Raw genomic sequence first — 589 nt, forward strand, 5'->3', positions numbered from 1 at the left:
TTTAATTGTCTTTAACTTCAAGTTGAATTTGCATATGAGCAGTTGATGGTCTGTTCCACAATCAGCTCCTGGCCTGGTTTTGGCTGAAGATATTAGTTAATTGCCTGAACTCTGTGTTACACTGGAAAATAAATTGCCCAGCAATTAGAAAATGGCCAGTGTTTCATATCAAGCAATTTGTTTATACTATAAAGAAGGCAGAGAGATAGAGAATCTGTTTATCTTTTCTCAGGTGACTGCTCAGAGCTGTCCCATGCTTTATAGGCTTGCTGCATAGAACACAGACCTTTCAGCAAAGTATTGGCATAACATTAAGGAAGGAAAGTAGGCAGTTAATATATATTGGGCTTCCACCACATGCCACATAGTCATGCCATTTAATTCTCACAATAATCCAAATTGGTAAATATAATATTCTTGTCATGGGAATTTCTCAGGGAGCTTAAAACTCTCCCTTGAATAGTTTCAGAGAAACCAGAGAATCTACCTGGAGGCATTGTTACTGGCCTGAGTGTTTCACTGGAATAGGAAAAAGGAAGGTTAAGAGAAAAAGGATTTACAAGATAATAGACAAGAGGGAAGTAGGCTT

General features: G+C 37.9%; 1 protein-coding gene across 1 annotated transcript in view; it reads left to right on the top strand.

Moving 5' to 3' along the window:
* The window catches only part of PDE4D (phosphodiesterase 4D), a 1,343,868-nt gene that overhangs the window by 784,244 nt on the left and 559,035 nt on the right, over positions 1–589 (top strand). The window lies entirely within an intron of this gene.

The sequence above is a fragment of the Orycteropus afer genome, unplaced genomic scaffold (genome assembly GCF_000298275.1).
Source record: "Orycteropus afer afer isolate SDZICR_OR568_19922 unplaced genomic scaffold, OryAfe1.0 scaffold00122, whole genome shotgun sequence".
NCBI classification, from domain to species: Eukaryota; Metazoa; Chordata; class Mammalia; order Tubulidentata; family Orycteropodidae; genus Orycteropus; species Orycteropus afer.